This window comes from Mustela lutreola, chromosome 9, assembly GCF_030435805.1.
Source record: "Mustela lutreola isolate mMusLut2 chromosome 9, mMusLut2.pri, whole genome shotgun sequence".
NCBI lineage: Eukaryota > Metazoa > Chordata > Mammalia > Carnivora > Mustelidae > Mustela > Mustela lutreola.
In genome coordinates, this window is record NC_081298.1 from 137,422,178 (window position 1) to 137,433,824 (window position 11,647).

At 41.1% G+C, this 11,647-nt stretch overlaps 1 long non-coding RNA gene across 1 annotated transcript; it reads right to left on the reverse strand.

Annotated features, from left to right (window-relative positions):
* Nucleotides 1-4,693: 4,693 nt before the first annotated feature.
* LOC131807360 (uncharacterized) lies at nt 4,694-11,362 on the reverse strand. The gene is made up of 3 exons (XR_009344417.1): nt 11,104-11,362; nt 10,796-10,989; nt 4,694-7,374 (listed from the first exon to the last, which is right to left on the reverse strand). It is a non-coding gene; the product is annotated as an uncharacterized LOC131807360 (long non-coding RNA).
* Between the last annotated feature and the right edge of the window lie 285 nt (nt 11,363-11,647).

The following is an 11,647-nucleotide window of genomic DNA, read 5'->3' on the forward strand; positions in this document are numbered from 1 at the left end:
CTATTTCAATATTTAGTTTCTCCTTTCCTGTGCATGATTTAGTTTAAATCTCATTATTTTTCTGGCTTTTTTGGTAATATAGCTTTTCAGTGGTTCAGTCTCTCTGCTTTTTTGGTTTTATTGGTTTATTTCTTCGAGGTTATTACATTCCCCCAACACACTGCTTTCTCTGTAGCTTGTAGGTTTTCAACAGGTGGTATTGTATACGTGGAAAGATCTTTACTCTCAAACTTCTGTCATAGCATCTTCCTTGATCTCTGCATTTAAACATGTGCTCCCCTTAGCATTTATTTTATGTCAACAGTGAGGTTTGAGTTAATCCAATCATGGTAATCATCCTTCCATGGTCGGTACAGGAGTTTTATCTTATTTTAGGTAATTTCTCCCTTGTGTCCCCACTCCCCATAGTCATGCTCTTACGCCAGCTACTGTTATTCTCACAGTTGGATTGGCATCCTTCTGTTTACGTGGGCTTGTGTCTCGATATGTGGAGGCGGCATTGTTTCAAATACCGCTTGTTGCGTCCTCTGTTCCTTGATTGAGTATGACGTTCACGTACCCACACCTGTTTCTGTGTGTCCTTCAGCTCAGGCTTCATAATGTGCACTTCCCACACGTGAACACGCAGATTTTCTACCAGCAGGTTATGGGGGGTCCCCCACCCCCACAGCTCCCGCCACAGCTGGCACCAGCCCCTCCCCTACTCCTGCAGACTTGTGAGTGTCTGTTTAAACACATGTGTGTCCACAAATCTATTTATGCTGTAACTGGGATGCATTTTGATTTTACTCTCACTGCGCCAAATTTGTACAGGATGGTCTCACCTTTCCTTACCTTTTGTTTGTAGGATCGCTGCAGAGCTTCCGTGTCTTTACATGTTTCTCAGCCTTAGCTCCCTCTCTTAGGTCAGCTGCCTGTAACTGTTAACTCTGCTTTCCCGGTCTCCGTGCTCTTGCTCGTATCCAGGTATCCCTTCTTGGATTGAATTCGTATTTTCCTAGAGTCCAAATGTGAATGAAACTTCCAGAAATAGCCTGTTTGTGCTACATGGTCTGAAGCCTTGGCTGTGGATAGAGAGCATCTTTACTATGCCCTTACATGGGTATGCTGAATGGATTTATTGGGAATAAAATTCTAAATGTGTCTTTAATCTTCTCAGAATGGGAAAGATCAGCATCCATCGCTTCCTCCACCTGGATGGCAGTGAGGACCCTTCTGTGAAAGCTGCCATCATTTGTTGATAGCCTGGATTTTCTCCCTAGCTCCTGTACTTCTGAAGCCACACCAGGTGGAGACCATTGCAAGCATAACAGTACCTTTTCATCTTATTTAGCATTTTTCCTTGTTTCTTTAATTCTGGTGTCCCTGGGAAAATTCCTTCCCTCTTGCTTTGATTGTTCCTTCCAGGATGTTTGATATGTTTGGGATGTCTATTACAAGGATGCTGGGCTTTCTGGGTGCATCCTTTATATCTCTATACTAACTCTCATCTTTTAGTCCCTTTGGGTTGCATGCTGGAGAAACTTCATGGTTCAAATCCCCAGGGTGCTAATTTTCCTCTAAGGAGTCTGCAGTCTGCTATGAAGACCTAACAATTTTTGTTTCAGGATCATGCTTTTAATGTCCATGTTCACAAATGAATTTTTTTTTTAAGTTGTATATATTTAAGCGATCTCCACATCTGATGTGGGTCTTGAAATTCTGACCCCCCAAGATTGGGAGTTGTGTGCTCTTCAACGGAGCTAGCCAGGCACCCCAAATGAATCTTTTTCTTAAGAGACTAATTTTTTTCTCCTGTTTATTTGAAACTATTATTTTTTATAATTCTCTTTTATTTCTACATGAATTTTCATTTTTGGGGTGTGACTTTACCTTGAGTTTGGTGTCTTTTACTTATTTTCCTAAGATATTAGTTTATTCTTATTTCTTCATCTATCTTTTTCATAGATCTGACCGTAGATATTTATATCTGTATGTCAAGGACCTTTCTTTAGTTCATGACACTCTTCTTTGATTTCTAGTAGAGCTATGATTGTATTTATTTATTTATTTATTTATTTTTCTGTCCTTCTTAGGGGTCTGAGACAAAAGGGCTAGTGGTATGTATATTTTGTCCAGCATATCGATTCAATCTCCTCTCCAGTGTTCTCTAATTGAGTATAATTGAGGAAGTTTTAGTATTTGTTATGCTAACATGTGAGTTTTGGGTGGTGTCTTCACTTTTTGGGGCTCAGCTGTGAGAAGAGACAAATTTCTGTGTAGCTCTGAGGGGCTGAGCCATCTGATAGCTTCATGCAAGAGTTGTTCTACTGAAAAGCATATTGTCCAGGTTGGAGGGGTTTCAGAGAGAGATTTGGGTAGCCTGCTAGCTGGGAAACATGGGGTGCTTCCATAGAGCTCTGTTTAAAATATACAATTCTTGAAAACTAGTCCTTTGTCTGACTTCCAGTGTCCTTGCCTCTCATAGCACTTGACCAACGTGATGGAGATCTCTGGAAGATTTCTAGGAAGGACTAGCCATCTTAATCATTTAAAATTCAGATATAATTCTGAAATTCCCTGAGAAATAAAAAATAATGAGAATGTGGTAAATTAAAAAGTTATAGTGGAGTTACAGACTATTTAAAAAGTAGTTCACGGGGGGGCGCCTGGGTGGCTCAGTGGGTTAGGCCGCTGCCTTCGGCTCAGGTCATGATCTCAGGGTCCTGGGATCGAGTCCCGCATCGGGCTCTCTGCTGAGTGGGGAGCCTGCTTCCCTCTCTCTCTCTCTGCCTGCCTCTCCATCTACTTGTGATTTCTTTCTGTCAAATAAATAAATAAAATCTTAAAAAAAAAAAAAAAGTAGTTCACGGGGGGCCCGGGTGGCTTAGTTGGTTGAGCAACCAACTTGATTTCGGCTCAAGTCATGATCTCAGAGTAGTGAGATGGAGCCCTGCATCTAGCTCAGTGCGGGGCATGGAGCGGGCTTGAGATTCTTCTTTCCCTCTGCCCCTACCCTCGCTCTTTCTCTCTCTCTCTCAAATCAATAAATAAAGCATTTAAATATGTGTGTGTGTGTGTGTGTGTGTGTGTGTGTGTATGCCACACAATTACAAACAAGCACCCTCAAATAGTTAGAGATATGCATCTTATCAGAAAATTACCAAGTCACAAATGAGGATTCCTTGTTTTGGGACATCCTTTTTTGACGAAATACTGTTACATAAAGGAGGTTAATGGGACAAAGAGAATAGTGCTAAGATTTCCTATCTGAGGTAATCCGTGTTTTGCATGTGTTAACGTTCTTTAAAGAAAAAAAATATCTTGAATGGTGAAAATATTTTTTAACAAACAACTTGCTTCTCCAAAGTGTTAAATCAAATTCATAATCACTTTCAATTTCAATATCAAGTATGAGGGGATATGATATTTACAGATTCTGGAAGACAAAGAAATATCGAGTCATTAAAGTGTGACCTTTGTGTGTGTGTGTTTGAAAATATTTTCAGCTTACTTAGAAGCAACCTAGGACATTTTTGGTAAAAAAAAAAAAAATGAAATATATTTTAAGATGCTGTGTAGATTTGGTTAAACACCTATTAAGGGGCCACTTTTGGTACTTTTCTTGAAATCACTGGACAATGTCTGATACTCCCCAGTGATCTCAGAGGCTTTCCTGACCCTTTGGATCTCTCTCTTGCAGCTTGTCGTCTGGTTTAGCTCTGACCTTATAAATAACAACTAAAGACAAACCAATTCTCCATCAGTGTCTTTGGACCCTTATCACATTGTGCCATAACTTTAATGTAGCCATGGTCTCTCTAGTCTTCCTCCTCATCAATTCTTTAAAAGCAAAATATGAATTCAAACTATTGTTTTGTTTTACTGGAAGGCACCTAATGACTAGACTTTGAAACAATGTTTTGCAATGTCTGTTTCCTATTAATTCTGGGATGAGCTTTTGGATCTATATCCGTCCATCCGTCTGGACACCAATAAAATTTAGAAACATTACAATTGTAGTTGCCCAGACCTATATTGTTATAGCCACTCTGGCAAAAGTTGGCTAATATTCTGGTAGCATGACGAGACAATGGAACTTTTTGATATTTCAGCCAAAAACCATTTAAAGACTGTTGAAGAAATGAACATAGATCCTAGTTGTTGTCTGAAAAGTTTTTTCTGACACTTTTTGGTAACATCAAATATCTGCCAGGATTAGAAGTTGTAGAATTGATGTAAGTGGCTTGGATATAAGCCTTGAAACAAAAGTGGAAAGTTCTTGTTGACACAGAGGATGATATTGTGTGAGGAAAAAAAAACAAAAAACAAAAAAACAGACATCGGTAAGTAGTTGAAAATTGTTTCAGACAAGTGATTCTGAGTAGGAAGGAATTTTAGTAATCCTTAACCAATTAACTTTACTTATATTTCATTTTTCATGTTTGCATAAGTGGTATAAGATTAAAAACAATATCTCCCATGTCTAAAGGAACTTTTTCAATAAATATAAAATATAAATTTTCTGTGTAAAAAGGTATATGCCATAGATGAATCACCAGAAAATAGGTAAATGTTCATTGGATTATTTGAAATACCAATTCTTTGGTATTAAGCTAAGAACAGAATATGCAATCATTTGAAAAGCTTAAAAATATTTTTGTACAAAATTTATATAGCCTTTATTCTACATAAGTCCCTACACTTGGCCTGATGAAAGTACAGACAGTTTATATAAACCAAATAAAAAGCAATTTACAAAGAAGCAAGACTGTAAATAAATACTTTTAATAGCATGAAAATGATAAGTGCCTTGCAAATGGTCATCTAACTATGTACTGTGAAGAGTTCAAAGATAAGAAGGTGATGTCCAGCCTACACTGAAGATAAGCCTTCATGATTCAAGACGTATCACAGGGGAAAGGTGATCACCTTGAGAAATGTCCTCAGTAAATGACAAAGAGTTGAGGTTACACCTTACCAGTCTGCAGAGCAAGGACAGGGCAGTGAGGAGGTTAGAACAGAGCAAGGCACCAACCAGTTCATTAATAGTCTCAAGTCCATGGCACATGAAATTCATGTAGGATCCCTTAGAAACCACTGAACATATTTACATAGTGAGCATGTCTGATCACAAATCCTTAAAGAAGAGGATTCTGGTATCACTGGCAGGGAAGATTTTTGCTAGGATTGGGGCAGGGAAGGAGGGCGTAAGGAGCACGATGGAAGAATAGAGGAGATGGGAGAGAAAGTCAAGTTGAAACTTTCCCTGAGAGATCTTGGTCTTGAAATGGTTTGCAGGTCGTCCCTGACAGTACCTGCAGGCACCTGTCGGCGGTGTCATCAAAACCTACACGATGGAAGGAAATGTCATCACAGTAAGGCCATACTCACTGTTACAATTTGCATTCTTTATTCAAAAGAGTTACCGTCTTTGAGATATGAACTAATTTCTCTCCTCATACTGTGGTCTCAAACCACAGCGATGAATGGCGGGTGAGATCAGGGAACTCCAAGGGTTTGTGGAGGGCCTCATTAAGGGCTCCCTTGGCTGTGGCGGCCATCAATGGAGAGAAGAAACTGAATATATAGTGTCCACAATATCTTCACAGTATTAGATCCCAAACCACCTGAGTTATGAATCCTTAGCTTGAGAGAGAAAAATAGTAGGATGGAAAACACACACACAGTCATATGCACAGTTACGCAGACACATGGACACACATTCATAGACACACATGCACACGCACACGCACACACACAGGCCTATGGATATAAAATATATAAGCTCAGCAGAACATTTTTCTATGTCTCTTAAAGTAAAGCAATGAAGAGTGGTGGAAAGAGCATGCATTTTTTTTCTCAGCTACATTTGAGTTCAATCCTGATTGTACGACTCCAGGCAAGTGATTTAATGCGTATGTTTGAGCCTTTGTTTATAGTTCTGTTGCAAGTCGGTCACGCTCACTTACAGTTATTTCTTGGGAAGGAAAGTTTCCTCCCAGCAGGGGGTTAAGCTTGGCCCAGGTGCCCTATCATGCACGGGGTCTCAGCTCATCAGAGACTTCTCAGCAATTTCCTTGAAGTCAGCGTGTCATAGAAGAGTGAGGTCAGCCAGGGTCAGTGAGCACCTAGTATGTTGGTGAAGTGAAACAGAGAGGTTCCGAGATAGACGAATCTGGCCCCAACATGAGTACTGCATGTTTGACCTGAGGCCAGTCACTTGCTTTCTCTGATCCTCCAATCATCAGTCTGTAAAAAAATCACAGCAGGGGGGCGCCTGGGGGGCTCAGTGGGTTAGTCTCTGCCTTCTGCTCCAGTCATGATCCCAGGGTCCTGGGATGGAGCCCAGCATCGGGCTCTCTGTTCAGCGGGGCGCCTGCTTCACCTTCTCACTCTCTGCCTGCCTCTCTGCCTACTTGTGATCTCCCTCTGTCAAATAAATAAATAAAATCTTAAAAAAAAAATCACAGTAGGATTGCTAACAGGATTCAATCAGTTTATGGTGTCTGAACATAGTAGGTACTCAACCAGATATCCCTGCTTCTGAAGGGAGGTTTCACTTTTGGCCTCTGTTGTAAGCTGATTCTCATACTTTCTCTCAGCACCTCTACCACGTTCTGATGTTATCTCACTCAGCAAAGATAGCTGTTGGGAGCTAACCTTAACTGTCAGGTTTTTTTTTTTTTTTCAAACAGCTATCCCTGGAACATAGCAGTTCATTTAAACCAATCCCAGAAAGAGGAGACACCATGCACCCCTCTATAGGTAGTGTGAGGCTGGGCTGTATCTCTTGACTGGGAGAGTTCTTGCTGACAAAGTTTGACTGGTAGGAACATGAAGGAGGAAAGAAAAGAAACACCCACACGCACACACATACACACACTGTATCCTCATCTGTTAAGAGTACATCTTCCAGAGAACAAATCCAATGTTCTGTCTTATGATCAATTAAAGCCCATTTACGCACCCCTGATGAATGTCCCATGCCGTGGTGCTTGAACAGTTTCTAGATTCAGTTAAACCTCAAGTCAGTTTTTGGGACCATGTCTTCACACGAAGGGCTCTGGAGAGCTCCAGTCTGATGACAAATTTCTTCCATCACACGCCTCTTGAGAAGAAAGAGAGGCATTTCATACCTCTCCACCTGCGTGGATCTGATTGAGTTCAGATTTTAAGTCTTATTTCTAGTTTTCTTCTTTTCAGTATCGGTGTTGTCTCGGTGTCCCCTTCCCTTCCCAGGGATGCAAGTCAGCACCCCCCGCTGACTCTGAGGATTAGCTGTATATCCTCCATCCAGGTTCTACTTGTTGAAAACAAGTGGTGCCAAATGCAGTTGCTTTGGATAGAGATTTGTTTGTTGTGGATCTGGATCACACACATAATCCTGGACATCTGTGAATAGGATGCCATATTCCAATGGTTAAAACAACAAGAGGTAACGTTTCATTCATTTCATTCAGAAGAGCATGTACCAGTACTCAGACTCTGTGCTAGGCTCTGAGGTGGGGCAGGACGACAGGCACAATGGTGACAATGTGCAATCCTTGCCCTGAAAGACATACTGTTTCAAGTCTGGTGACTGGTGCCTGGGGTCCAATAGAAGCCCTATACTCTCTGATATCACAGCATAGTGAGGACAGGGGCCTCTGATTAAGCAAGTATGATGAGTGCTGTGGTGGTGAGGCACTCAAGGATGAGAACTTTATAACAATTTAGGGACATAATCTAAGGTAGCCCAGGTTGGAGACAGTGGTGGCCTGAACAGTTTGGTGGTTTCCAGAGCACAAGAAAGGAAATAGATAATGTGGAATATTCAGGAGGAAGAGACAAAAGCTTTTGTGAATCACCGTATGTAGCAGCTGAGGTTAAAGAAAACTTGTAGGCAGGATGAACCAACCACAGGCAGATGTTGCCATGAATGAAACAGAAATGCCAACCAATCTTATGGCCTCACCATGTGGTTTAAGGACAGGCTCACACCCAGTGGTCTGGTGAATGCCGTGTTGTCTCAGAATATATGGTGTTCCTCCTGGTTGCACTTGGGAAAGCTCCAGCTGCTAAAGCCGGTGGCAGTACTAGTGGCAGAATCAGGACTTCTCTGTAGGAACTTGTGTAACTATCTTCATGGGACCATCTGTGCAGATATTTGTTCCTGGGATTTGGCCCATGAACCCTGAAACCAAATTCAGAGTTATGGGTAGCAAGGGGGAAGCACGATGTGATGAGCACTGGGTGTTATATGCAACTAATGAATGAACGCTGTATCAAAAACTAATTATGTACTATAAGTTGGTGAATCAATTTTAAATTAAAAGGAAAAAAAAAAAAAAGATCTCTCCTCAGAGCTGTGGATCCAGGGTGATCAGAGCCCGGGAACAGAAACACCCTTACCAGATCTAGGCATAGGTACATATTAGAAGATATGAGGAGCCTTTGGGGGTATGGGGCTGGCATTTTGATATTCAAGACTTGAAGAACTGGATTCCAGGTCTAGTTCTTGCTAACCCAACATTTTACCTTCTTGGTTAAGAATATGCCCTATCTAGCTTCATTTTCCCCTCTATAAATTGAAGTGTTGGACCACATAACATCAGGGAACCTCTAGCAATATGATAGCCTGTGTTTTTGTTTTATAATTAACAGATGACAGGAAGATGCTGTTCATTGTCAGAGGTCTGACTCTGAAGGCTGTATTTGTGTTATTTCTATTGAAGACATTTGTGAATGCATACACAGAGACACTCTAGAAAGCCAACTCCATGATAGCCAAAGAATAGAGCCTATTGAGAAACTAATCATTAGCAGTTGTGATTTCTGAGCTTAGAGAGAAACACTGGCTGGGGTGGGGTTATGGGAATTAAACCCTCAAGAATGAAGTGGCTAATATTTACTGATTTTTTTTTAATTTAGGAAGTAACCCACACATTCTGAATCAAAATTAGGGACACAAAATTTAATAATGAGGCAAATATTTGTTATTTGGACTATTCTTAAAAAATCTAGAATCCATTATATACATTTCCAGAGTTGATAAAGTAATATGAACTTACTCTGGGCAAAGCAATCTTCTAAGTGCTCTGATAGTTTTCTGTAATCCATACAGTACACATCAGTTCCAGTAAACAGCCAAGGGAAGAGTCGCAGAGATGCTATGACCTGCCTCCAGTCACACAGTTACTTCCTATCAGAACTGGTATGTGAAATCAGCCCCATTGAAACCAGAGTCTACCATATTTCTTCTCAAACATTCAGAGGCAGTGCTAAAGGTCCTGGTATAATCTCCTTATTCTCCATTTAGGAGCTCTCAGTACTGGGATTTAGTCAGAAGTGCATGTGACTCTTGACCTTAAGGTCATGACTTTGAGCCCCACATTGGGTGTAGAGATTACTTACATAAATATAAACAAAAAATTTCAGTCTCTGTAAAAAATAATTCCATAAACAAAACCAAGCAACCAAGAAGAAATGGAAAAGAAGCCTTGGCTAATGTGGGGATCTCAAAAGAAACAAAGGCAAACGTCTCTTGTTGGAAGTAAGCTGGAATACTCAAGTGTCAGGCAGCTGTGGTTCTCTCCAGGAAAGGGTCTGTGAAAACATCCCAGAGGCAGGTGTGGTCCTGATGCTGCTGTGTAGACAAGACCCCAGGAGGACTCGGTTCTGATGCATTTGGTGAACAGCAATGATCTCTCTGGGTAGTTAAAACCAAAGAAACCTCTCTCCTCATAGATAGGTTGAAGGGCTGCACTAATCTGAATCTGGGTCAAGTTGTTATACTCTGTGCAGTCTTAACCATCTTCATCCTTAAAAAGGGGATGATAATGCTTTAGGGGGAGAAGGTGGGGATGATATAGGATAGTTCTGGACACTGAGTGAAAATTAGTAAGTAAAACCACATTACTTAATGCACTCATGCTAGCTGCTATTGTTTGGATTTTAATATTATTTTCAGTATCCAAGAAAGAGCTAAGGGTGAGTAGAAGGTAGTTGAATGAAGACTGCCCACATCACGTAATCATGGAGCTGGGACTTAAAGGTCTCTCATGTGAAGGCAGTGGGGGTTACGCCATCCCACTGTGCCCACCACAAAGCACTTCTGCGTGCCCAGATCCATGTGGCCGAACATTCTAACACATCATATTCAATTTGGACAACACGTGTGATTTGGACAAGTAGCTTAAATTCTGAATTACAGGGTTCCTCCCTGTAGAGTCGAGTCAATGCAGAGATAAACGTTGGGAACTGTTATCACCTCTAGTCAGAGAGTTCTTTGTAATATGTGTGGAAAAGTCAGCTTCTCATTCACAAATGTCATGGATCTCCCAAATACAAAGCTAGCAATGTGACATGCTTCTCTGATAAGACACATCAAAACAGTAGACAGGAAGTGCATTAAGTTCCCGGGCATCAGACTGTAATCCGTGCCTACAGATAGTTTATTTTGTGAATATCTCTTTAATTCAAAGGTGGATACTTAGTTTCCTCCTGGTTCAGCCTTTTCCTGTAGGGCCTAGGGATTTGTTGAACGCATACTTCCTCTTGGCTCTCGTAACGAGTGTCTAGTACATCAGCCTGCCTGCCCAGGCTAAAGTGAGGTTGAGTGAATTTAGATCCTTAACTTAGCTAGGATTTCCTGACCCTTAAGCTGATGAACTACATTCTAAAGTGATGGGAAACCAAGCTGTGCGCAGAGAAGAGCCAGATTCCCCATCCAGAGACTTTACTTTTCCCCCAACATTAAATAAAAGTCCTACTTCTCTGCTGAATTTTGATACCAGGTCTTATGGTTGATATTAACAAAGAGACATTCACTTACATGTTTGACGCACTCTGTCCAGTATGGGAGTCACCAGCTACAAGTTTATTTTACAACTAGACATTCAGTTCCAGAGTCACAGAGGCCACAATTCAAGTGTTCCATCTGCACATGTGACTGGTAGTTGACACACTGGATAGTGCAAATATAGAACATTTTCATCACTGTGCAGAGTTCTTTTGGAAAGCGCTGATCTAGGCCAAAACATGAAGTCATTAAAAAATCATGAAGAGAGGAATTTTTAAAAGGAATGATATCATTTCTGTAAGAGACATTTCCCCTTTTTAAGCCAATCTATTTTAACTCACCTGTAAAACAGCACCATGAAGTACACTGGGGCCTGGACTTCAGTCCCGAACTTTCTAGCCAACAGATCTTAGGCATGGTGGGAGTTTGAGAGAATGTTCCCAGATCTGAAGACTGGTGGTATTCAACCCCTTTTCTTCTCCCTTTCTTCCAAAGTCATGTTTTGGGGAAATATTACATGACATCTGGTCTCTGGAAATTCCTCACCTGGCTCATAAATTCACTGATGACTCAGTGAGCTTGAGAACATGAAATCTTCCAAGGTCAGACTCATGGTTTCCTTTCAGGCTTGTTTAGCCTTTTGTTGCAAAACCAATGCATCTGCTAACCGCAAGGACATGGTTGGTGCACACTGGAGACAGAAAAGCTTAGTGTCATTGCTCCTGAGACTTGGCTGTGGACCAGAAGTCACAGTCAATGTGGGAGGATGCTTTTGTGGCTTCTGAAGAGTGTTCTTCCTGCAGAAAGCCCTGAGTCTTTCCACCAGATTATTCTTCTACATCTACTTGGCCAATAGTCAGAAGCAGACTTTTTTTTTTTTTTAAG